The 27,955-nt window shown below is 35.8% G+C and overlaps 1 protein-coding gene and 1 long non-coding RNA gene across 2 annotated transcripts in view; one reads left to right on the top strand and one right to left on the bottom strand.

Moving 5' to 3' along the window:
* Positions 1–27,955, top strand: part of LOC121734628 (connectin-like) — a 143,910-nt gene that overhangs the window by 89,562 nt on the left and 26,393 nt on the right. The window lies entirely within an intron of this gene.
* Positions 1,233–20,297, bottom strand: LOC121734630. Its single transcript, XR_006036769.1, has 3 exons — positions 20,279–20,297; positions 20,064–20,068; positions 1,233–1,391 (listed from the first exon to the last, which is right to left on the bottom strand). It is a non-coding gene; the product is annotated as an uncharacterized LOC121734630 (long non-coding RNA).

Raw genomic sequence — 27,955 nt, 5'->3', positions numbered from 1 at the left:
CCGGCCTTTTAAGAGAGAATAGGGTAATAGGGGAGGGTAGGGAAGGGAAGGGAAGGGAATAGTTGAGGGTAGGGAAGGGAATAGGGTAGGGGTTAGGGGATTGGGCCTCCGGTAAACTCACTCACTCGGCGAAACACAGCGCAAGCGCTGTTTCACGCCGGTTTTCTGTGAGAACGTGGTATTTATTCGGACGAGCCGGCCCATTCGTGCCGAAACATGGCTCTCCCACGTATAAAATTATCTCGAGAGTGAGATATCTCGTTGGCGTATGCTAGGTGGGCAGGAAAAGGCACCAAAAAGTTTTTATTGCGATAAATCATACGTCTTTTTCGTAACTTCCGTTCGATCGAGACTGCGGTTAGCATCTAGAAAGTGTACTAAAGTTACGATAAATATTTTTGGACATAACCTACACGTGAATATAATTTATGCAGTGGCAACTTTACAATTACCATAACTTAACTTTTTTTCTGTAATCACAAAAAAGGATTTTCACACAAAAATAATGGCGCTAAAGATAAGATTTCAGATAGGAAGCAGAATCGTTTCTTGAGCCATCCCTTTTGTAACAATATTTTATATTAAATTTAAGTACCTACTACTGAGATTAGAGTGAAACTTGCGAAGTAATCGTTATACTTCCTATTTTAATAATAATTGTTGCTTCAGAAAACTTTATGAAGCTTTAAAGCTTGTTTTTTACAAAGATTAATCTTTGAAGATCGTTCGAATGAATAAATCACAGACGAACTTTAGTTCTAAAGAACTTTGAACTAGTTCAAAAAATAAAACATGTTTTCAGTCTTGGAGTTAAATAAGAGTAATTTTGTATTGGAAGTTTAGCTATGACTCAAATTCTTAAACTATGCAATTCGCCCATGACTATTAACAATGTCGGATGTGAAAAACGACAACTTTACAGGAGATCAATTCAAAGTCTAAATTGTGCATAACTTTTTACTTATTCCAAGTAGGATCATGAAATTTCAGGGTTATTTACGTTTGATATGTTATTATGAGTACCTCGTATTTTATCCCTACCCTCCCCTATTACCCTATTCCCTCTTAAAAGGCCGGCAACGCACCTGCAGCTCTTCTGATGCTGCGAGTGTCCACGGGCGACGGAATTTGCTTTCCATCAGGTGACCCATTTGCTCGTTTGCCCCCTTATTTCATAAAAATATATATATATAATGTAGAGAATGTAATAAAACTAACTTTAGGGTGTGTAAGTGTCCCTTATATAGAGTTCACTGTAAAAGTTGCAGCGCTGAAAGAGATTTTTTATTGATTCGTATGGGCAAGCGCGTCAATAATTTACCCATACAAAAGTTTTAAAAAAAGGTGCTCTTTCATCGCTGCAACTTTTACTGTGAACTCAATACAGGGGACTTACATACTCCCTAAAATATTATTATCGCCTTATTACGCCTCTGTGGTCTGGTGGTATAGAGCGCGGCTCTTGACTCGGAGGTCGTGGGTTCGATTCGCGTTGGAAACATGTTATTTCCAAGTTTGGTTAGGACAATGCAGGCTGATGACCTGATTGTCTGACAAGTAAGATGATCCATGCGTCGGATGGGCATGTAAAAACTCGTTCCTGCGCCTGATCTCTCGCCGGTCGTGTCGGTCTTCCGTCCCACTGGGTTATGAGAGTAAAGGAATAGAAAGTGCTCTTGTATACTGCTCACACACTAGGGCACTATAAAATTAATCCTGCGTAGCTGGCCTGGTTTCAATGAAACGGGCCACCGTCACTGAAAGCGGTGTGGGAGCTATAATAATAAAAAAATATATACTATCACTTATGTTTTGTTACACCCTGTATAAGTGACGTTTAATACAAGTAACAAGAAGGTTTCACTAAGCGATGATACAGAAACTATATACTTTTTATTTCCTTACTGTATTGTATAATGGCGGCTATGTAACACGTTGTAAAATGGCCGCATAACATCCATTAGCTGATAATCTTCTCGACTCATTTTATTTATGTTGTGCATTTTATGTCGATGATTGATTGTAATTTAGAACTGTATTTATCTACCTGTTTCACCACTTCCTGATAAGTGTTGGATAGGCTATCTGACACTTATTTGACAGATAGAGTATGGAGTATCTGTCAGATAAGTCTGTTGTGGATAGCCTATCCGATACTTATAGCGAAGTGGTGAAACAGGGGGTATTATAATATTAGGTCCTTACATAATATGAAATTGGCGTTTTGTATGGGAGGACTATAAAGTCGATTTTTTTTGTATAATATATTTGATTAATCAAGTATGTACCATTGTTATCGATGCATTTTTGCCATCTTAAGGGTAGTTTGTTAATCCCTTTACTAAAAAAAACGGAGGGATGAGAGTCAATAAATTCTTTGAATCTTCTTTTTGGTCTCGACTCATCCACGGGGCTTGTTCTCAAGGTCAAATTTCCAGAACGAATACGTTGGAACCAAAACCGTACCGTGTTTTCTTTTGCGACACCAGCGCCATACACATTGTTAATTCTTCGAGCTGTTTCTGCAGCACTCGTGCCACGGTAGAACTCATATTATCTTTATATATAAAACTCAAAGGTGACTGACTGACATGGTGATCTATCAACGCACAGCCCAAACCACTGGACCGATCGGGCTGAAATTTGGCAAGCAGGTAGATATTATGACGTAGGCATCCGCTAAGAAAGGATTTTGATCAATTCCACCTCCAAGGGGTTAAAATAGGGGATGAAAGTTAGTAAATAATAATACTTCTTAACGCGAGCGAAGCCACGGGCAAATGCTCGTTCGTAAATAAAGCGATATTTCAATTTTTCCATTCTGCGATATGAACGACTCCAAAGAAAAAATAATCAAGAAAAAAAACAAATGAATGACAGTTTTGGAAACTCAAATGTACTAAATATGAAATAAATTAACCAAAGAGGAGATATTTGAGATCAAAGTGGCCTGTAAAACAAAACGCCAATTTCATAATAATATGTAAGGAACTAATATTATTTTTTATTTAGATACGTGCTTCTTTTAGTAAAATACGATGCAATGTGATTTTTTTCTATTTTAATGATATAATCCACAATAATCTACTCAATAATATAGACCTGCAAGGATCTTGAAGCACAAGATAGCGGCGTAACTTCTAATTTTAAACGCCAAAAGATCCCTGTAGAGCTGAGATAAGTTTTATGACTCTTATTTTTATGTAAGAATTTAAACTATCTCAACTTTACCCAACCTTTATTTTATCATCGTTATTTCAATTTAAACTTCAATTATATCTGACTCCAAAAATGTGCTGAAATATTGTCCAGGAGTGGACAACAATGGACTTTTTGGGCTTTTTATACCATTCTCTAACAGACAGTCTGGAATATCGAGTAAAAAGAGCTTTTACACGCTTTAGATGCGTTTAAAAATTCTGACTTTTTATCACAATTTGTATAGCCCTCACCAAAAAAGTTGTTATAAATAAAAATAAAATAAAATAAACTTACGTTACGTGTCTATTGCATCGTAACTTCTCAGCTGTGAAATAAATTTCCAATATTATTATGTTAAATACTTCATGTTATTTAGACTATTATTAATTTTATTACGAACATCGTCAGCATTTCTACTGCTTTACAATTATAGCGAGGGCTATTTAATTTATTAAATTTTATTAAACTATTGCATAGTTTTTATCGCAGCCATTCGAGCGCAGCGAACAAATAAAGAAATTATGTAACGAAAATAAACCCAACTACTCCGACCGGCACAGCGGTGAGGCCGTGAAAGGCGTGCATCGTTTCAGTTCGGCAGATTTCGGCACGGTGTTTGTATGCGTGCGAATAAATGTATGCGAATTATAATTGCATAACTTGATAAATAATGCTATGCAATAGCTTTACCGCGGCAGTCGCCGAGTGCCACATTTTTTTTTAATGAAGGTAGTAAAAATAACAAAAATACAAAATAGTACACATAACATGATGTTCACATAAGCTTCATACAACATGCTTAGAATCTTCAATTTATTCGTGGAACCATTTAAATCGATAGCATTTTAAAGACAAAGGGATTTTAAAATAAGCGATTGGGTTTCGCGCTGATAGTAACCCGGAGATTTAGCTAAGCGATGGCCATATAAATCCACGACACGGCGAATGGTGAAAATAGTTGGTGAAATAAATGGGCGAAAATAATCGTACCTGCACCGAGCACCAAAATCGATGGCACAATACGCCGTCTATTAATGATTCGACCATTAAATATAATGACTCCCACACCGGTTTCGATGACGGTGGCCGGTTTCATTGAAACCAGGCCAGTTACGCAGGAGTGATTTTAATAGTGCTCAAGTGTGTGCGCAGTACACAAGAGCACTCTCTATTCCTTTACTCTCATAACCAAGTGAGACGGAAGACCGACACGACTGGCGAGGGATCAAGCGCAGGACCGACTTTTTACATGCCCATCCGACGCATGGATCATCTTTCTTGTCAGACAATCAGGTGATCAGCCTGCATTGTTCTAACCAAACTTGGATATAACATGCTTCCAACGCGGGAATCGAACCCATGACCTCCAAGTCAAGAGCCACGCTTTAAACCACTGGACCACAGAGGCGTTAACACCATTAAATGATTAATGACTGAGACTACGATTACGTTGCATTAGAACGAAAACGAGCAAAGGCATGTAAATTTCTAGTAGTGTAGCGCATTAGTGTGTAGTTACTAATAAATAAATAAAAATAAATAAAAAATAAAAATAAAAATAGCCTTTATTCTACCACCATACAGGAATATTGCTACATTTTTAATTATTATAATTATATTAGAATGTTGCTACATTAATAATTTTATTAGAATTACACATTAATATATATTTTCTTAAATCATTATTATTGGTATCACAACAATTGTTTTAAACATTTAACTTGTTAATATTAAAGATTTTTCAATTATAATTTTAATAATAATAGTAATATTAGTTTAGCAATATCTTATTAGTAATTCCTTAAACCTAAGATGTGGAAGTCGCCTCTTTGGCGTAGGCCTCCCCCAGTCTTCTCCAGGTATCTCTGTCTCTCGCTTTCCTTCTCCAATTTAATCCACATTTTTCCTTGAATATATCCTCCCATCTTTTTCTTGGTCTCCCTCTTTTTCTCTGTCCTTCCCTCGGTTGCCATTCTGTTATTTTATTAGTCCATTTTCCATTGTCCATTCTGATTACATGTCCTGCCCAATTCCATTTAAGCATTCTAATTTTCTGTAAAACATCTGCGACCTTAGTCTTGCTCCTTATAGTTTCATTTCTGATTTTATCTATTATCTTTATGCCCAGCATGCTCCTTTCCATTTTGCGTTGATGGATTGCTATCTTGTCTTCATCTTTCCTCCGTAAGGACCAAGTTTGACAGCCGTAAGTTAAGCACGGTAGAATGACAATATTAAATAGTTTACTTTTAACATCTATGCTCACCTCTCTATTTTTCATGATTTCTTTTAAACTCCAGAATTTTTTCCAAGCAATTGCTATTCGTCTATCAGTTTCTTTCTCTGTCTGGTCTTTAAAGGAAATTGACTGTCCTAGATAAATATACTCTTTCACATATTCTATATCTTGATCGTTCACTCTTATAGGTTGTTGTCTACTGTTAGTTAAAATTTTTGTTTTAGAAGCATTTAATGACAAGCCCACTTTCTTGCTCTCCCTTTCTAGGTCTTTTATCATGTTTTCTAGTTGTTTACTGTCTTCAGCAAATATGGCAATATCGTCAGCAAAGCGTAAATGGCTAAGGAATTCTCCATCAATTTTTATTCCTTGATTTGTCCAATTAATGTTTCTAAATACCATTTCCAGTACAGCCGAAAATATTTTAGGTGAGAGGGGATCTCCTTGTCTCACTCCTTTGTTTATTGGGAACTCTTCTCCTACTCTTTCCAATCTTATTTTGGACCATATCTTGCAATATATGCTATATAAAATCTCTATATACTCTTCATCTACATTTTGGCTTCTTAGGGCTTCCCATATGGCATTGTGTTCCAGTGAATCAAACGCCTTCGTAAAGTCTACCAAACAAATGTACAAGGTCCTTCCAAATTCATTACATTTTTCTATTAGTTGAGTAACAACATGTATATGGTCTATTGTTGAATAGTTTTTTCTAAATCCTGCCTGTTCTCGTGGCTGATTCTCATCTAAGTTCTTTGTGAGTCTCCCAAGAATGATCTTTGAAAAAACCTTGTAAACATTGCTCATCAGACTAATTGGTCTATAATTGTCTAGGTTAGCTCTATCTCCCTTCTTATAAAGTAATGTCATTGTAGATTTTGACCATTGATTTGGAGTATTTCTCTTTTCCAGAATGTTGTTAAACATTGATTGCAATGGTCTTTGTAGAGATTCTGACAGAGATTTTAATAGTTCATTAGTTATGAGGTCTTCTCCAGGTGCTTTATCGTTTTTTTGAGATTTGATGGCTTGTTCTATCTCCGCTAGCAATATGGAAGGTAAGGTCTTGGTTTCAGGTTTCCTGTTTTCTGAAATATATTTTTTGAATGTAGAACTTGCTTCCGTAGAGTAAAGCTTTCTGTAGAATTGAGTTGCTTCTTCTATTATGTCTTGCCGGTTAGTTATCTCATTCCCGGTACGGCTGGTGAGATGTGGTGTCCACTTTGTTGTTTGTCGTAGATCTTTATAGGCTTTTTTCACAGCTCCTGTTTTTTGAATATAATTTTCTAGAGTTTTCTTTCTGTGTGCTCTTTTCCTATCTGTAATGTTTCTATTTATCATTTTGCTCAGCGTTGTTATTCTACTTTTGACCATTCTTGTTCTATTTTCTTTGTATAGTTTTCGTCTTTCATCCAGAAGTGTTTTTAGGTTATTATCATCGGCATCTGTTTTGATTTTCTGATCCTTAGGTATCTGTGAAAATAATTTAGTTATTACCTTCTCAAAATTATCATATTGTATTTGAACTTCAGATGATGTTTCTATGGCAGTGGTAAGTTGTTCTTCCCATCGGATCCCACTTTCTCTAGTCAGAGTTGGTAAATTCCTGGTAAATTGTGTGGTTGGTTTTATATACATTCTCTTAATTTTCTTTCTAGTAAATATTTTGCATCTAATTAATCTGTGGTCCGTATTAAAATTTAAATTTTGGATTATGTCAAAATTTTGTATTTTCAAGTTTTGTGAGGTGAGTATGTAATCTATTTCGGTATGGTGTAAGCCATTTGGTGAACACCACGTCCACTTTCGGCCTTTTCTTATTTTAAATAGGCTATTTGTAAATTTTAGGTTTTTTTCTAAAGCAAATTCTACTAACCTTTGTCCGTGTCTTGATCTTTTTCCATGTGAGTACTTTCCAAAAGCTAATTCTTCTCCTTTTTGTGACTCTCCGATCTGAGCATTGAAGTCACCCATAATTATTAGGTTTTTTGTATGTATTGTTTCCGTTGCCATTTCTAATGTTTTATAAAATTCTTTTAATTCTTCTTCTTTACATTTTTCAGTGGGTGCATAGCATTGGATTAAAGACAAGGGATCTTGATCTTGTAATGCTAGTTCTAGAGATGCTACTCTGTCAGAATAGCTTTTAAAGGATATAATGTTGTTTTTCAATTGTTTTTTTACCAAAAAGCCAACTCCGTATAAGCCATGATTACTATTTGTATGGTAAAGGATATATCCAGGATACTCTAATATTTCTTCATTTTTTCTTCTAGTTTCGCAGATGCCTAACACATCCCATTTTATTTTTTCCATAGCATACTCGAGTTCTGTTATCCGTGCATCTGACATAAGGGTCCTTACATTGAGGCTCGTGGCAATTAAACTTTGTTCACGCTTTGTTACTGGGGGGCTGTAGTCTACATCCTCCACCGAAGTTCCGGTGACTAGCCGGCCCGGAGGACACTGAAAAAGAGTTAGGGGCAGTGGTTGTTTTCTCTTAGGCTTAGCAATGTTTTTAGTGACATGGTTATTTGTCTGTTTTGGTTTGCTCTTGTTGTTAGGATGTTTAGAAAAATTTTCTCCAACTGCTCCTATAATTTTTCTTTTCTTAGTTCCGGTGTGTGTTTTTTTCGGAGAAGGAATAAGATCTTTCTCGCATATATTGAAAGGCATCTATTTGGTTTGCATCTTTTTGGAAGTTGGTTTTTGTTGTTTTAGGAAATTTCGAAGTTGCCAAGTTCTGGTTTTTGGGGCTAGGGGTGTCCATTCTCTTTCTTTTCTCGTTTTCATTTCTATTTGCATTTTGAATCTTGGATTCCTTCTTCTTTTGTAACACTGCTTTTGGTAAATCGTGAGTAATGTAGTAGGTTGATTTCATTTTCTTTTTGTTTTTCATTATTTGTATCTTTCTTTGCAGTGTAGTTGTAGCAAGAAGGATTGGTCGAGCTTTTCTTATATTTACATCTTTTTTCCCCAGACGTAGCAGTCTATCTATTTCGCCTGACTCAATTTTCACATCAATTTCATTTAATGTAGATATCACTAAGGAGCTCAAGACTTCGTTATTTTCATTTTCGGACTCCGGGAGGCCGTGAATTATTATGTTTTTTCTCTTGCTGTTGACTTCCATGTTTAACAATTTGGTATTCAGTTTCTCCACCTCCAATTGTAGCCGTTCGTTTTCCTCTTGGATCGGTTTTATCCTTTCATCGAGCTTCTGTAGTTACTAATACACTTCACTATTTCTAGTAGTATAGTGTATTAGTGTAGCTGTTTGACCCACCTGGGAAAATTATGGGCGTAGTGACAACGCAATTTTTTGGGCCTGAGACTTCTATAAGTATTTATGGGCCTGATTACATCTATCGAGTAGGGTGGCGATTCAGTGTTCCTAGCTGAGTACATCCATAAATAATCGGCTAAGTGCGAGTCGGACTCACGCACGATGGGTTCCGTACCGTTATAGAGCGAAAAAATAGTGTTTGTTGTGTGGAAGCCCCCCGAATTATTTATTTTATTTTAATTTTCTTAATAAGCATTACCTTACAAATATATCTAAAGATTTTGTGAATATTTCAAGTGCCCACCTATTTCTATTTTGAATTACGAGCAAAAAAAGCCGAAAAATCACGTTTGTTGTATGGGTGCCCCCCTTAAATATTTATTTTATTTTGTTTTTAGTATTTGTTGTTATAGCGGCAATAGATATACACAATCTGTGAAAATTTCAAAAGTCTAGCTATAGCGGTTCTTGACATACAGCCAGACGGACAGACATCGGAGTCTCAGTTATAGGGTCCCGTTTTTACCCTTTGGGTACGGAACCCTAAAAACATACTGAGTGCTTGGCATCGGCCGTGAGCATTTTCTCGCCACTCTACTGTAGGTGTAATCAGGCCTTAAGCAATAAGTATGCCTTTCCAATAGTGTTGCGTAGAGGGGGATGCGTTTTTAGAACCAATTTATTTGTCAAAACTTTATTTGTCTGTCCACGATCAACAAAAAAAAAACAAATTAAAACACAATATGCCTCGCAAGTCGCAGAACAGCTTATGTGGTAATGAAGCCCAAGCATTAGGGCCCGCACACGGGCCACCGGCCACAACCACAAAACGCCGCTACCGGCATATTTTCTGTAGTTTTCATACATTTTTCGATGCCAGTCTGGCCGCCACACGCTACAACGATTCACTTTATGACCAATAGACTAGCTTAAAACGGCGTTTGTGGATGTCGCGTGTGGCCCGTATGCGGCGACACTTAAAGTTTCTAGATCTACTTATATTATAAGGCAAAAGTCCGTTTGTTACATTTTCACGCCCAAACCACTGAATAGATTTATATGAAATTTGAAATGGCGATACTTTGAGTTCCAGGAATGGATATTGGATATTTTTCAACCTGGAAAAATTTACGGTTCCCGCGCGATATACGAATTTTGGCACAACGGAGTTCCGGGCGTCATCTAGTACTAGATTATAATAATAATTAAAATACATATTAACTGAAATAACAGTAAATGTTTACCATAATAATCATTTATTACTTAAATAATTTTCTTTTCAGATAATAGTAATTGTACTATTTATATTGTGGTGTGTCAACAATATAAAGGTTCTCTCAAAACAAAAGTACGTCTCTTTAACATTAATTTTCCGACAAATTATCAAACATTTTTTAAGGATTCTCATGAATAATTTTCTTTTTCATTTATATTAATTAGCCTGTGTACCTACATTCCTATTCAAATTTCTAACAACATTAAATATTCCCCCATAATTTTCTTTACGTACCCCCGGCTAAATATTAATTTTATCTTTCTTAAATTTGTTTAGGATAACTGCCAATTGACCAAGAGCCCGCGAGGGCCAGACGTTCCTTCGTTTCATGAAGCTGAAAGTTTACCTGTTTGTGCCATTTAAAGAGGTAAGAGCGACCAGCACCTATGGAGTTTCATTCGCGGTAACTTTAGGAGGTATCCAGTTCTGAAGGTCTACCTGACCTTCGAGAAGGAGTAAAGCTCAATTTTATAGCTTATATTCTACGCGGTAAGTGGAGGAATCTCGTCTTCCAGTGCCGGATATTTTTGACAGTTGCTTCCCACCCTTAAACTTTCTTAAAGTATTAGACTTTGAAGGTGTCTAGCAGTGGGAAGCAACTGTCAAAAATTTCCGGCATTGGAACTCGAGATTCGTCCACTTACCACGAAGAATTGAGCTTTACTCTTTCTTGAAGGTCAGGTAGACCTTCAGAACTGGATACCTCCAAAAGTAACCGCAAACGAAACTCCATAGTTGCTGGTCGTTATTACCTCTGTGAAGGCCACAAACAGGTAAACTTTCGGCCCTACAAAACGAAGGAAGGTCTTGCTCTCGCGGGCTCTTACTCTACAACGGTAGTCTCGGTAAATTTTTTTAGGACTACAAAAATAGTTTGTACGAAAAAAAATGCATAAGACCTTTAAAAAGTCTTTTTCTAAGATTCGAAGACAATATGGGTTTTTCCTTCATGAGACTCAAAATCTATACCGTACTTAATAATAATATTATAAAGCGGAAGAGTTTGTTTGTTTGAACTCGCTAATCTCAGGAACTATTGGTCCGATTTGAAAAATTCTTTCAGTGTTAGATAGCCCATTTATCAAGGAAGGCTATAGGCTATATTTCATCACGCTAAGACTAATAGCGAAGAAATAGAGGAAAATTTGTAAAAACGGGGGAAATTATTTGAAAGGGCTTATCTCACGAACTACTATAGCAATTTTTCTGTTATTTGGCACAGATAAGAAGTAGACCACGTGAAGGATCACAGGCTATTTTTTGTGGACTAATATTTTGCCTGTGAAATGTCTAATTTGACGCGGGCGAAGCCGCGCGGAACGTTTAGTAAAGAATATATTTAGTGGCGTAACACTTCATATTTAAGTAGTACTTATCATAAAAAGCAAAAATACATATTAACTTTTTATGTACAATTTAAAAAAAAAATATACAGTTTCCGCATGATTATTATAATCATGATGAACATCTAAAATAAACTTAGAATTTCGGTGTCAAACTAAGGAAGGCATTTTGGCTAAGAAAAACCATGAAAAACTTAGGCCTTCGAGATATTATCATTGACAAAGTGTTTAGCTAAGTAAACTACATCTTTTGTTATTTAGTTTTATTATAGAACTTTCTAAATCGAATATGTCTTACTAACCTTTCTTTATCTGTTGTCCAAACGACTCGGAAAACTTTGTTATCTAAAGCTATAAGGGTCAATTTATGCTAGCGCAGAGTCGAAGCGCATCGAAGTGAATTATTAAAACTGAACATAACAAATTCAACCTTAACTCCGTAGCGTTAACGCACTTTATCACTTCTGAGAATTTAAAAAGGCGCCCGCATCCGCACGAATTCGCGTGAATCCGCCCGACCAACGCTGATTGGCCTCGCAGAAGTATGCGTTTCGCTCTGGAGTTAAGGTTAAATTTTCTGAGTTCAGTTTTTGGGAATTTGTTTCGCTTCGCTTCGACTCTGCGCTATTATAAATTGACCCTAAGGGTGTGTCCATACATTGCGTGAATCGCTTTTGATGATTAATTTGAGGACCCGCGTTACAATCATCCACGTCTTACGAGCGGTTTAGCCGCAACAACTCGAGTTCAGAATCGGTGTGAGCTCGCCGCTATTTACATAATTATATGATTACAATTTAAGACGTGAGTGGAAGGACCACATAACTAACATTTTATACCATAAGAACAATTTCTCATTTTTTCCCTTATAATTTGAACAAACCTTGTAACTTTCCCACTTCATCATCGGGCTACTAAATCTGGCTATACATTAAATCCACATTTTTTGATTCCAAATCATTTTTCCGACCCTAAGGGTGAAGCCAAACGAGCGTAATTTGAGAGTTGTGAGTCGCAGAATTGCGGTCGCGTAAATATCTTTTCATACAAAACACGCTCGTGTGAATCAAATAGGACTTTTGTATGAAACTGAATGCAGCAGAATTTCTGCCAGCCGAAATTCTGCGACTCACAACTCACAAATTACGCTCGTTTGGCTTCACCCTTAAACCTCATTGAACAAACGGCATTTTTTAAATGTTACTCACCTGCTTCTTCCACTCATCTCAGCAAGCGGCAGCGGCCAAACCTCTAATTCGCGCGGACGCATTTAAATCGAGCCTAAGTTATGTCAATAATAAAAACAACATCCATAACCTATAACTATAATCTTATATATAAAATTCTCGTGTCACAATGTTAGGCCGCTTCCGTCAAAAATCAGTAAGCGGTCCGAAACGGCATACTAATTTTAACCAAATTTTACATGCATATTCAGTGGGTCTGAGAATAAGCTACTTGGTACTTCTTATATTGATAAGTGCATTTGTTGAATAAATAATACCTAGTAAATTATTACAAATCGAGACTGACGGCGACTATTGTTTGTGCGACGGGCTAGCGATGGACGTCGCCATGGTGACATACTTATTTAGTCACTTCAATAAAATAATACGAGCGAAATACTTTATATGGCAAAGAAACATTTGCCGGGACAGCTAGTAATGTTATAATATTAAAATTAGAGTGATTAAATAAACATTATGAACTTGTATTACATAATATTTATATTTGAATATGCATTAATGCTTTTGTAATATAAATAATTGTTTGCATACTATTTCGCAGAACGTATTGGTTCACACAATACGCATTTGTGTGAACCAATATTGCATAATGTTAATCATCAATTCATATGTGATTTTAAATGTTTGTGAAATGTAATTTTATGTCCCTCTACAACTACGTTTTAATATGGTTATTTTGTTAATATAATAAATTGTTCAGGTGTTTGCAAGTGGCAGCGTCGAGCCTTTTTTTCGGAAAAGTTGAGGTTAAATTCGAATAGCCTATACGTTGTGACAAATTCAATAAAAAATAAATAAGTTCTACGTAGATCAAAATCCAAATAATGCATTAAAAAACGACCACCCTAGTACAGCTTAAAAGCTTTAATAAAATATACCACAAGATCTTCCGTTCTTCGTGACCGTTGGAAAATAGATGTAATATTAAGAGCGCTCCTGATTCAAAAAATCAAACATCGTCCTTCTCTCTTTACACTCACGCCTTTCGTTCACACACACGTCTTTCATAATATTATGCCAGGTGAAAAAGGACGGCGCGGAATCATCGCTAAGTTCGCAAGTCGCGTCGTCAAGTCGCTCATAACCGGCTCCGTACACTGCGCGCGAGCAATGTGTACGGCGAGAGGACGGCGAAATACCTAATACCGCGCTTATTAAACCAATTACCTCCTGAATGAAAATCTTCCATTACTCGTTCTAACATAAAAAATAAAATCCTACTTTCTTTCAAAACTTTGTTACTATTCTTGTAATTTATAGTAGTAACTTACCATTACATGCACTCATCTTACTTCTAATAATAATTATATAATTATCATTGTACTTAGACTAGACGTAAACTAACTAGTACTACGTCACTAAACCTACGTGTTTTTTTTTTGTTAGTGCTTAATATATTATGTATAAGTCTTTTTAATTGTTTGTATTGGTAAATAAATAAATAAATAATAAATAAATAAATAAGTTAGTTTTACTTGAATAAAAGACGAATTATAAGTATGATTATGAAAAGTGTTTTGAGCAAATTTAGGTTTTATCAATGCCTTTTTAGATATTAAAAAATGTTAAAGAAAAGACAGCAAACTTCGAAGATCCAAGCGAAAATGTGTCTAAAACAAGGTTTTTTGTAATAAAGAAACTATGTAAGTAGCATTTTTTGAGTAATCGTGTTTTTGTCTTGAGCATTTAATCTTCATGAACTGAAGTTACTTGTGCCAAAAATCAGTTTTCTAGACCTTACAGATTTTGAGATCTAGGTTTAAGTATGTAGTCAAGTTGGGTCAGGTGCGCTCTTAAGCATAAAGATAAAACAACACTTGGTGTAAATACATTGCAGTGGAGCGACGCGTTACCTCACTTTCCATAGTACGGGCCATTTAACCATATTTAACCGTTTACTTTATCGCTTATTTATAGATTCGCCGGTCACTATAAATATATGTATTGACATATTAAGCGTTCGATAATATGAAGTTGATGTTCGACACGTCTAATGTCAATTCCATACATTTTGATCGGTGAGTCTACATAGAAGTGATAAAGAAAACCTCTTGACTATGTATGCTTAGCTTTTATTATATTTCTTCGCTTCATTCTTCGATATATAATTAACCAAAGTAGTGCTTTGCATCCCGCTAGGCAAAACGCGTTTTTTTTTCTTTAGAGTATGTGGGTACTCGACAAAAATATATCGTCTGGTCACTCGTTCGTCAGCGCCCTCATTCTTTGTTAACGCGAGGCAACGCGAACACGTTTACTAAGTAACCATGCTAAAGGACAGCGCTCAGAAGAAAATTGGTTATTATTATTAAGATGATTGAGTCAGTGTTGTAAGTAACTAAAGTCAGTGTTATTTTATCATGTAACAAGAAAATACATGTAAGTACTATTAAATACTTAAATAAACGGCAGGCACTACCGAGGCCTAGACGAGCCAATTATATTCAATACTAGCCGGCTTGTACTACGACCGCGAGTCAATTAAACGTACAATGTGTTTGGACTGCGAGTCTTTATCACAATCTATAATATTATGTATGCTTTATCTGTTCTATAAATAGAATTATAGAACTATATGTTTTCTGGATTGGGGGAAATAACTGCAGGTGATTACTGCAATCATTTTATTAACCGGCATGTACTGCAACTGTGACTCAATAAGTACAGTGTGTTTGGACCGAGAGTTCTTTTACACAATCTATATTCTATATGCATCGGAATTGATTGCGGATCTCTGACGATGTTTTACCTATTCTATAAATAGAACTATATGTTTGCCCGATTGGGGTAAATAACTGCAAGTAAATTACTGCAAGTGTTTAATTATATTAAGTTATTTTATAAACTGCCATAATGTGTGGATTGACTGCGGGTCTCTAAACACAATTTATATGCATTGGAATTGACTGCGAGTCTCTGACGATGTTTTATCTGTTCTATAAATAGAACTATGCGTTGGCCGGTTTGGGGATTAACAGCGAGTTGTTTTATAAACCGCCATAATGTGTGGATTGACCGCGAGTCTCTAAACACAATCCTTATGCATCGGAATTGACTGCGGGTCTCTGACGATGTTTTATCTAAAAATAGAAGTATAATATGTTGGCTGGTTTACGAGGGTTAACTGAGAGTTAATTACTATTTAAATTTAAAATATATTGATATTTTTAAATCAACATAATGTATGGATTCACTACGAGTCTCCGACAATGTTTAAATATAAAAATTAGCAACTACCGCGCGTTTTCTCGCGCTCTTAGTTTTATAAATAGAACTACATATCTTTGCCGTTTTATAGAGAACAGCTATTTTGAGCTAATAACTAGATTGACTGCGAGTCTCATAAGTTAACAAACAATGCGCGTCCCGCGCGATGTTCTAAATATAGAACTACGATTATAATTTATTATGTTTGCCGGTATATAATTATTATTATTAAATAAGTTTTGCACCAATGTTGGGACTCGGGATACACCGCGAGTGTATAACGAAACTTACTTAATATCTACGTAACGTGATAGTTACTACCCTCAATATTTTTTGTAACATATTTTATCGACAAATAAGTCGATTATAACAAGCAATTAAGCTACCCCAATATTTAGTTTTTTGAGGTCACTAAGCAATCAATCGGGGAAATATAACTAAAAGTGACCGATATACGGGTCGATCAGGTTATGAATGAACCCGAAGCTTTCCCACTCCTAAACCAGTGGATTCGGAGTACCGACACCGATAGAACCGGACCAGATCCGGATAGATCCAGGGCTCCTACTGACATTAGGTGAACCCTCGTTGGATTCGACAGATTATGGTTTTTAAATGACCCCAAAAACAATTAAGATAAGCTACTGCTTATAAAATATTCCTGATAATAAGTGTTGCAGATGGATTAAATTTCGATCGATTATTAATATTATCATTAAATAGATTTCACCTGACAGTCTCGATATTATCAGACTTATCAACAGTATCTGACTTATCTCGATATTAATTATTATCAGACTTATCAGATAATATATTATCAGACAAGACAACTTCGTATGACTTCGTAATGGAAACCTATAACACTCAGACTCGATAAGTCTTGTCTCAATATCAGACCGAGATTATTATGGTTTCGCTGGATAATTCCAGTATTTGTTCTCAGAGACATACTAGAACATCCCATCAATCGGGTATCTTTTGGGCTCTGGCAAACCCTTCCCGCTACCCGAAGGGGGGGGGGGGGGGGGGGGGGAGAGCTGGTATCCGTCGGCTGGCGCCGCTAGTACTGTACCGCTACAAAACCTTCGAGTTCGAAGAGCGTTGAGTCGACTAAACGCTCAACACCGCAGCAGTAGTGCTGACAGATATTTTTATATATATGTTTTACAGATGTTACTATTATGATTATTGTGGGCTTAATACAACTATCCCCAACCCGCAGCCCGCGGGCTGCATGCGGGCCGCCGCGCCGGGATTTTATTTGTAGCCCGCGTGATATTAAACCATTTTGAAATTCACGCCCACCGGCAAAATCAAAGTCAACGTGAAAGTCTTTCACTTGTAAATCGTTAATTTTGAAAAATGTTATTTTTAAACTTAAAAATATTTGTTGCGGCCCGCGACACCAAGACCAAAAATGTTTGCGGCCCGCATGAGAAAAAAAAAAAAAAAAAATTAAGGAACTTCGTTCCAAAAACAAAAACAGATTGGGGACCACTAGCTTAATATATTATACATCATGGCATCAATAAATTATTAGAATATGAAAACTATATCTTCGTGTACCCCCACTGAAGGTTACCTTATTTCAAAGATTTTCTTTTCCCCAAACAAAGCGGCGGAAAATATTGTATTATATTTTAAACTATTTCTGAATTATTTTAAATTTGAAACCACTTCGTAAGTTTATTTCGAAATTACATATTAATTTGGAGAATTACCGTACGGCTTTAAAGCCAATACCCAAAAGTGGATATCTAGCAAAAATAGATTTAAAAGCCTACTTCTTGGTTCCTATTAACTCACTAATCCATCGAAAGATTTTTCGAATTTACGGATTAAGAGCCTTAAGTCTTGACGTACAGATTATCAGATGCGCTAATATTTTTTTTTTTTTTTTTGACAAAAAATATAAAAAAGGGAAACCAAACCAAGCGTATGCTTTATCACTACTAGACTTACCACGCTTTAACAAGTGTTCTAGGCGATAATTCTTCAGCGTTAGGCGCCCCTTTTTTTGTTTACGTTTGATTGTTAATAGTGCAATGGGTGTATTAAATCCACAACAAATAGGTAAATATTTAAGCCTTAACGTCTATAATATATATTATTATAATATAACTAGCTGTCCCGGCAAATGTTGTTTTGCCATATTAAGTATTTCGCCCATATTATTATTTTATTGAAGTGATTAAATAAGTACCTATGCCACCCTGGCAAAGTACATGATTGCTATCTCGTCACACAAACAATGGTCGCCGTCAGTCTCGAGTTGTAACATATTACTTACCAATAATATAAAGAGTGGATGTTGTCCGATTCTCAACCCTAGCCGATATGCTCGCTAAGATTCACGAAAATCGGTCGAGCCGTTTCAGAAGGGTTCAACCACGCGCACCGTGACAGGAGAATTTTATATATTAAATATATTATATAATAATATATGACTATTAAAACGGAATAATATAGAACAGTTAAATCAGTGTACTATTCGTGAGCTAGCTCAACTGATAGGTGTTTTGACACCTTCATATCCTGATTCCTGACTCCCACCGCGGAATGCAACTGGTTTTTCAGCGATTAAAATTTTTAATACTAAATAAAATATGCAATGATAAATACGATAACAGAATCACACTTATTCTTGAATAATATCTAATTGTTAAAATATTCAGCCTGCAGGTGGACTGAGAACACAATATTCTCAACTTTCAATCATAATATTAATATGCAATAATCACATTATCGACGACCACAGAGCCGGACCCAGTTAAAGCAGTGGACTCTTGAAGCGATCTTCGTCCGCTCCATCGGAACCTTAGCCAAAGAATTTGACAATGGCTGTAATACAATATCTTCTACAGCCATCACTGTGCACTGTCATTGTTTATGAACAATGTTGACATTATTGGTTGGTCACAGATGAATGTGTGAACCGTCTTTCAAAAGAAGCTTTCCGGTAATAAAAATCCTAGCCCATACCTGAGTAGTATAGTACCCGGGATCCACTTATAAATTATTTGCTTTTTCTTGCACTCTGTACCTACTGAATACTGGTCATTGACTTAAAACTTTCTGCCTAATAAATCTCGGCAAAATAAAAATTACGGTTTTAAATAGCGACATTAATATTACAAGGACATCAACTCCCGGGCGTGATCGGATCGGTGATGTTATTAAATTATATAAGTAATTCTTTTTTATTAAAAAAAAAAAAAAAGAAGTTATATTTAAATTACTACGCCGTGCGATGGTCATTCAAGATTATATTAAATAGGATAATGCTACAGTACGGGTTATTATTGCTAACGTTTAACGCTCTGCATAGAACAGCCACCTCCCAGTCGGTTAGCCGCTGGATAAAGCAGGTGCTGTGCGAGAGCGGCGCGGCGTCGATACGAGCGTCGACACGGGGACTGCGACTCGACACGATTAGTAAGACGACAGTCGACAGGCAGGACTAGCGACTCCAATACTTTCGCTATTTTCCTTAGCCATAATTTTATCGACGAACAAAGTTTCGCTGAATCAGTTATAATATAATCACCATGATCCCAGTATGTTATCATTTGAATCACAAACCATAGAGGTCTCTTAAGTCTTGTTTCTACTGACTATTATTTTTATTTATGGCCATAATGTTAAATTCTTTCTCGAATATAATGATTACTATTCAATTCATAATGTACCAGTGTCCAGTACATAATATAATATATTGTATTTTGTAAAAAAAAAAATCTTTCTTTCGTTACTCTGAAAATCTACTTTGGTTAATTATATATCGAAGAATGAAGCGAAGAAATATAATAAATGATCAAACGAACTTACCAAGTGAAGTTCGATCATTATTATATGAGTCGCTTCATTCGAAGATATAATCTCCCTCCCACCCAGTCTGCACGAAACTATGTTTGCTGCAGTACCCAAAGAAAGAAAGAAAGATTTTTTGGATTATCTCTCTCTAAACATAATGAGGGCGCTGACGAACGAGTGACCAGACGATATATTTTTGTCGAGTACCCACATACTCTAAAGAAAAAAAAACGCGTTTTGCCTAGCGGGATGCAAAGCACTACTTTGGTTAATTATATATCTTCGAATGAAGCGACTCATATAATAATGATCGAACTTCACTTGGTAAGTTCGTTTGATCATTTATACTATTGTATTTTATTATTATTTTATGCTTAATAAATAATTTGAATTTTGAATTTAAACGCGATATTGTTTCTCTTTGTCCGATACCTCTTCATGCCCTAACTAAAACTAAGTAATTAAAAGTAAAACTAATACTTTAGGGTGTGTATGTGTTCCTTGTAGAGAGTTCACCGTGAAAGTGTCAGCGCTGAAATTTTTCTTTTCACTTTTGTATGGGCAAACGCCCCAGTGTAACGAGTTTCTTTATACAAAAGTAAAAAAGTTGGTCTTTTAGCGCTGCCCCTTTCACAGTGAAGTCTCTACAAGGAACACGTACACACCCTAAAGTTATCACTTAGTTTTGTTACTGTATAAAGCTGTCACTTTTTCGTCAAAACACTGCAACGTTGCTTAAAGTTTCAGAAGTAGCAATCAGGACCAATTTTACATTACACTTGAGAACTCCGAGCTTCAGATTGTCTTTTTTTCCGAACCCAATGGCGTCCTTTGTTCGAATTTTTCAAAGGTAACAAATGTAAGAGCCAACTGTAAAGCTTCGGCTGCATTGGAGGTGGTTGTTTTGTACAATGTTCCTAATAGCTTCCTGTTTTCTTTTGTAATGTGTGTAAAAAATACGTGTGGCACTTGGGGACTGCCGCGGTAAAGCTTGCATAGAATTGTTATCAACTTAAGCAATTGATATAAATTAAACAAACCTCTCAGTCTACTGAGTTTGTTACTCTATTCTCCGTAAAAATATGGAAAGGCGTTATAATATGATAGAGAGAACGAGAAATAATCGTCATCTTATGTCTATATATTAGAATTCTCGTGTCACAATGTTAGTTACCGTACTCCTCCAAAACGGCTTTACTGATTTTTACCAAATTTTATATGCATATTCACTATTCAGTAGGTCTGAAAATCGGCTACCTGGCTACTTTTTATATTGATGCACGCGTGCATTTGTTGAATAAATAATAGTAAATAATTATTACAACTCGAGACTAACGGCGACCATTGTTTGTGCGACGGGATAGCGATGGACGTTGCCATGATGCCATACTTATTTAGTCACTTCAGTAAAATAATATGGGCGAAAATCAAAATACTTTACAATATGGCAAACCAACGTTTGCCAGGACAGTCAGTAATATAATTTTAATATTAATTCCATGATTTTGCAACTGCCACAAGTGTTTTATAGAATAGAAACGTAAAGCCATGGATAAAATAATTACTGTGTCGTCAGAGATTTAGAATTCTCATTAGTCAAAGCTTATTCCTGACGGCTTACACTACGTCAGATTTAAACTAATACCTGTGGTTATTATTCCCTTTGATATTTCAATAATAAATTCTCTCGTCGGAAAGTTCTAGGCAATTTAATTGTTTAGACCGCGTCGGCTTACTCGTAAATAGCATATTGTGTTTTAATTGAGTTTGCAAAGTTGCCCGGTATTAATAACATCGATAAATATAACAATTTCAAGCTATTTTCCACTGTCTAAGAACTTATCTTTTCCGAAAATTAAATAAAAAATGGAGAACTTAAATTTTTGTTGATCTTGATCTGTTGGTATCACATCTATGGTATCGAATCATTAGTTTACAAGTTATATGTATATTGTTTCTGTTAGTTACCTATCTGTACATTCTGCTTGGTAAACTTATTAGCACATTTTATTGAGAATCCTAGTCTAAAACATCACTTAGCATCGCTTAAACTGATCTGCAAAATGCCCGATCCCAGGGTAATAAACAAATTTACACGCGACCAAAGTTACAACATCAAGCATAAAATTACTACTCCAACTTAAATTAAATTGCATAACTGGAGTTAAAAGTTGAAAACTTGAAAAACTGCTGTGGAATTCCGCGCGGAATAATTTTCGTACATCAAGAAAGATCTGCTAAGGCGCACTTATACACAAAGTGTACCCCAAGGCACGGTTCGCGAGCTTAACATGCCGCACCGAACAATTCCATATTCTTGGCTTGTTAGAATGCTGGATGTTTCGTAATGGCAGCTCAGGTTCCGTCAAAGATGGCCATACTATTTATTTTCGGGGCAACATAAAGGAAGATGTTAATGATTCTGGTAGTAAAATTTCCAAGCCAAAAGGAAGATATTGATGATTTTGGTAGTCTATCTTTTATTATATTTTTCAGTGTATGTGCTTATGCCCGGCCGCACCTACGTAGTGCTTCGTGCTATCGTCTCATAGCACGAAGCTTCGTACGATAGACGCATGTGCGGCCGCGACATAATGCTTTGTTCAAACCTACGCGACCAAGCGACTGCGACAGAGTAGACCTCAGAACAGGAAAATAAAACAGTTAAATTGTCTATTGTGACTGCGAAGCGGGAGCGTCAAGTTGCGTCAAGTTGTCAAATGTGTGTTTTGAAGTGTACATAACTAGACTTCTTTTGTAAAACCATTTGACAACTTGATGCTCCCGTTTCGCAGTCGCTTGGTCGCGTAGGTTTGAATAAAGCATAACGCTTTTACTGCATTTTCAGGGGTTTCTACTTTAAATAGTAACTTTTCCGTAGTTTTCTAATATTCACCTAGTATCTTAGCATTTTTATCTTACTGCCGCACTCAGAGTGGAACATAATACATACATAAGTTAAATGTAATTAATTCAACATTTTGACATAAGCCCCATACATTATCTGTCAAACTCTTCATTAAATTGAAGGTGAATCGTAATTAAATGTCTCTGAGTACGGCGGTTATAGGCAGTATTTTTTTTAGTTATTCGAAAAAACCTAAATCTAAATTGGATGGGTAATAATAATAAAATATGATTTATTACCGTAGCTAATAAGTTACTGTTTTATAGGCATGGTAGTGAAAAAGTTTTCTAATAATTTTATTTGTGCCACTAATAAGGCTCATCAGAAACTTTAGAAAATAAAATATTTTATGTAATTTATACTTACAGAACACCAATAAAAACATTATTTTATATTGTTTTGCAATTACGAAAAGTTTGTCACTAAGGGCTCCTATACATAACTGCGAATTCGTGCGAATTCGCATCGCAATGTCATTTTTAATATGAGTTTGGTCGCAGATATTTGCAATGCGAATTCGCAGTTTTGTGTGGGAGCCCTTAGTTACTCTAAAGTCTAAGTACAATTAAGTTATAACGTTCTTTTGTCGTAAGTCGGCTAACTTCAAAATATCCAATTACCAACATTGTTGAATAGATAAGCTCCTGTCTAAACCTCAGAAATATTAATCCATAACAGAATTATGAATCGTGCGCGAGTCCGACTCGCACTTGGCCGATTATTACATAGTTAATGTAAATTAGTTTAAGCTATAATTGTAATTTTCCACATTTTTGGTAAAAGGTAGCCCCGTGCGAGTTTCTTACGCTGGTTCTTCTGGCCGGGTTAGTTCCCGAACCGCTGGTAGGCCTCATGTAGATGTACTAAAAGTGTTCACTTTGTTAACTTATTCAGAAATAAATATTTTTAGTTTTTTTAATGCGAAAGCGTGTCTGTTCGTCTGTTACCTCTTCACACTGAAAGCCAAGCAATTTTGCTGATACTTTAAGTCCCAGGAAAGGACACTGGATATTTGTTCCCTCGCAATAAACGAGGTTTGCTCAACGGAATTGCGAGCGTCATATTATAGTAGTTAAGATGAGTCCACACCGTCCTTTTTTCCATACAAACGTTGTCCCCTGTTTCCTAGTGGATAGTGCTAGTAGAGTTATAATTTTTTTCCTGAATATCGACGGCCACTAATACAATGTCCCTATGTTTTCTTTTTTTGCACAATTTCACAGATTTTCCGCTGTGTTCAAACATCCAGAAAACAGATTTGGCTAGATTTTACAAAAAAAAATTAAACATAGAAACACAGCTCAATCAAAAAAGTATTTAAATCGGTTAAGTTTTGGAGAAGGAATCAGGGGACAACGAATCGTTGATTTTCTGCAGTTGTCTCTATCGCGTTTTGCGGTACAGCTTGAGGCAAGGGAGACAGACAGCTATAGATATTACAAGTACTTTTTTTTCATTTCTCTAGCCCCTGGTGTATCCTCATAAGAGGATTCCACACCGCCGTTTTTCCATACAAACGCTGTCCCCTGTTTCCTCCCTGGATAATGCCGGTAGAGTTATGATTTTTTTCCTGAATATCTATGGCCACTATTAGCATGTCCCTATGTTTTTTTTTTTCATAATTTAATTATTAAAAAAAAAGAACGTCCAAAAACCCAAAAAAATGGCCAGATTTTCCTCTGTGTTTAAACACTCAGAAAACAAAACTGGCTAGAATATACAAAAAAAATAAAACATAGGAACACAGCTCAAGCCTTGCTTTAATTCTTAATGAAAAAAATACTTAAATCGGTTAAGTTTTAGAGAAGGAATCAGCGGACAACGAATCGAAGATTTTCTGTTCTTTAATTAGAACTTTTGTCGTGTTGTCTCTATCGCGCTCTGCGGTGGGAGACTTGAGATTGGTGAGACAGCAATACATTTTCAAATACCTATTTTCAATTTCTCTCGCCCCTGGTGTATCCTCTGTGGCTAAGTTGGTGGGCTGTTGGTAGCTCAAGCTGGGGGTCACGGGTTCGAATCCCGCCGACGTAAAAAATTTTCAAATTTCCTGGGTCATGGGTGTATATTAAATATGTGTATGATATTATAATAAAAATCTGAAATATATGTATACTTAGTATAAAAGTATTAAATATATTTCCGTTGTCTGGTACCCGTAACACAAGTCCTTTAAAAGCGACCTTAAATAAATAAATAAATAACAAGTCCTTTAGGTACTTAGCACGGGACCAGACTGACGTGGTGTGAAGCGTCCATATATATAATATTATTATTATTTAATCAAAACACATGAATATTCTTGAAAGTCACAAATAACTTTATCGCAGTGACCTATTTAACCTATGTCGGCGAATTAGTATGAATTGCTGAGAAAAAATTACGACGAACTTATTAATTAAGAATTGTGTGGAATTTCTTTTGTGTTGGGACTTTTGTAAGTATTTTTATATTTATGGATTCATATTATTATTATATTTTTTTAATGATTTTTTTTTGTCTCGGTATGCAAATATTTGTATGTTATACAAATAAACCAAAGTTTTAAACTTATTTAGTTTAGTCTCCATTACATTTTTTCGGGTGTACAAAATTTAACCTTTTGATTACAAAATAATATTGGGTACTAGCTGTTCCGGTGAACTTCGTGTCACTTTAAAACCTTCCCTGGACTTCTACCAATATTTTAAGACTAAAATTAGCCCAATCCGTTCAGCCGTTTTCTAGTTTTAGCGTTACTAACACAATTGAAAATCCATTTTTATATGTATATATAGACTAGCTGTCCCGGTGAACTTCGTGTCACTTTAAAACCTTCCCTTGGACTTCTACGAATATTTTAAGACTAAAATCAGCCCAATCCGTTAGTCGAGTCGCGCTAAAACTCGGTTTTCGAGTTTTAGCGTGACTAACACATTTGAAAATCAATTTTTATATATAACATATATAAATAAACAAAATAGAGTTATTTTATCTTCTCAAAAAAGTTCCTAAGGAAATGTTGATTAAATGCCATGAAAACATAAACCATAAACATAAACATAAAGTACATGCGGTACATATCTTGGCAAAAAGTGTCGGTCAAAAAGTGCCGTTAAAACTTTTACCGTCTAGCCCCCTATTTCTATTTCCTTATCCCTGTAACGTTGATAATCACAGGTCAACAAAATCGAAAAAAAATTGTATCCTGTGCAAACTAATAGCAGTTCCTATAAGAGTTTTGTGTGCACGATATATGTTTCTATGAAGCTTTCTTTCTATCAGCTCAAATTTTTAAGATATTTCATTCCAAAGTTTCAAAAATCTCGCATTTTAGCCAATTTCAGAATCACATTGCTGTTGAAAGTATTCATTTTTATTAGTTTTGTAATATGTATGCCAGAGGGAGACACTTCTTATTGAGAATGTAACTTGTTTCTATGAGTTATGACTAATTTCCCCAATATTATGACGGTTTTCAAAATGCTTTACCTAGCTCATACTACGTGGAGTAACAATTTTTGTATGAAAAAAGAAAGTTTAGTTTACAACTCTCTTAAATAAATATAATATGCAATTTAAATTGAGATCTAAATAATAGATATTGTGTATATTTACTAAACATATTTTATCAAAATTCATGAAAATAAATTATTTCAATAGTTGTAAAGCGATTCTGAAATAGACTAAAATTCTAGATTCTTGAAACTTTGGAATGAAATATCTTAAAAACCTGAGCTGATAGAAAGAAAATTTCTTAGAAACATGTGATCGGGGCACAAAGTTCTTACAGAAACAGCTTTTGGTTTTCAGGCACCAAATTTATTGTTGACCTGTGTAATGTTCCTAAAAGCTCAATAGCTTTTAGTCTATTTCCTCTGGACCCCAGATGCACGTTGTTTCATGGGTATGGAGATAATTTGCTCCTAAACTAAAGGAATTTACTTTTCTATTTTATTCAGGGAATGCTAAACTAAAATAAAGTATACGACAGTAACAATCATCTCCAAAAAAAACGGGTTGCACTGTGGGAGTAGAAATGTGAATTAAACAATTTACCTCCGCCTTACGAATTAATGATGATCAGGACACATGCCCTAGGACTATACTACATGCCATGTTTAAAACTTTTTACCTATTTGAAAAAAGTGTACAACGCCTCTATATAGATGTTAAAAAAATTATCGTCGAATTGATGGGAAGCTATTGTTACTATAAGCATTGGATAAAATCAAGTACAGAATGTCATAAAATTAACTAGTAGCACCAAAAGTTTGCATGAAATAATTTTTATTTGATTTGACTGGCTTTATGAAATTCAATTAAAACTTTATAGCCGAGAATATTAACAAACCATTCGCACTAACGTGATACGGACATCGATTTTGACTTTTTCATATTTTTAACCGACTGCGTCAAAAGGAAAATGTTTTCACATGAAATAGGGATGTCTGGGGACACGCCCCAGACACGGCGCGGCGCCGCTACCGTGATACGGTACGGTCCCGTACCGTGCCGTACGGTGCCGTACCGTGCCGTACGGTGCCGCGTACGGTGCGCCGACCCGTGTCCCTATTCAGTCGCGTCAGATCGCGAAATTATTATTATCTTGTTGTTACTGAGACGGAGCTTGAAAAAGAAACAGATACAGAGGATTTTTGCTATTTTTTGCTCTATACCAATAATGACAACAGAATATAGGCACTTGAATTGTTCACAAAATACTCAATTGTATTTATACTTACTTAAAACATTAAAATAAACTACATAATAATTAAGGGGGCTCCCATACAAAAAACATAATTATTTGGTTTATTTGTCTCTACAATGGTACGGAACCCTTCGTGCGCGTGCCTAGCTCGCACTTGGCCGATTTTTATCTGTTCCAAATAAGTGCCTCGACTAAGTTTGGACACATTAATTGTTCGGAAGGTTTACCCAGAATAGGGCCGCGCAGTACACCGTTTGCGCCACCGGTGGCGATGCCGTACCGTTGCACGGCAAATGGCACCGCACCGTAGACATGGGTCTACGCCCTCTGATGGGGGCGCAGCCATACCATTTCCACAAAAACTAGCGTGATTGTGTGTTCCGATACTTAACCGAGTCTACTGACCAGTGCTAGTGACGTCTTGAACGACGCCACATCGTTCTGTTTTGCCACTAGTGAACAAGTGTGACGTATTATAATGACAACCCAACAAATCCATATAAAGCGCTAACGCACTGGCGTACATTTCGGAACGAATCAACAGAATGCCGTTTATTTTAGCCTTCACGAGCTAGTATACTGGCTTAAATTTTGGAACATAGGGTAGGTTCTGAAATTTAACCTAGTTTACGCACATAATAGGGATATTATGTTTTTTTTTTTTAATTATAATGTTTAAAATATCTACAATAACATATCCTTGGTGCGAAAACCTATAAAAAAGTAATAACAAAAATGGATA

The sequence above is a fragment of the Aricia agestis genome, chromosome 16, assembly GCF_905147365.1.
Source record: "Aricia agestis chromosome 16, ilAriAges1.1, whole genome shotgun sequence".
NCBI lineage: Eukaryota > Metazoa > Arthropoda > Insecta > Lepidoptera > Lycaenidae > Aricia > Aricia agestis.
Note: the sequence above shows the minus strand (reverse complement) of the source record. Positions and strands in the feature narration are given on the sequence as shown.